This window comes from Herpailurus yagouaroundi, unplaced genomic scaffold, assembly GCF_014898765.1.
Source record: "Herpailurus yagouaroundi ecotype Mexico unplaced genomic scaffold, PumYag 140, whole genome shotgun sequence".
Lineage (NCBI taxonomy): Eukaryota > Metazoa > Chordata > Mammalia > Carnivora > Felidae > Herpailurus > Herpailurus yagouaroundi.
In genome coordinates, this window is record NW_024412395.1 from 2682056 (window position 1) to 2682261 (window position 206).

At 51.9% G+C, this 206-nt stretch overlaps 1 protein-coding gene across 2 annotated transcripts in view; it reads right to left on the reverse strand.

Annotated features, from left to right (window-relative positions):
- The window catches only part of UGGT1 (UDP-glucose glycoprotein glucosyltransferase 1), a 112356-nt gene that overhangs the window by 32965 nt on the left and 79185 nt on the right, over positions 1–206 (reverse strand). The window lies entirely within an intron of this gene.

Consider the following 206-nt stretch of genomic DNA (forward strand, 5'->3'; position numbering starts at 1 on the left):
GAAGGAAGGAAGGAAGGAAGGAAGGAAGGAAGGAAGGAAGGAAGGAAGGAAGGAAGGAAAGAGGAAGGCAGGCAGGCAGGTAAGGCAAGAGGCAAGGCAGGCAGGCAGGCAGGAAGAAAAGAAGGAAAGGCAGGAAGGAAGGAGGAAGGAAGGAAAGAAGAAGGAAGGAAGGAAGGAAGGAAGGAAGGAAGGAAGGAAGGAAGGAA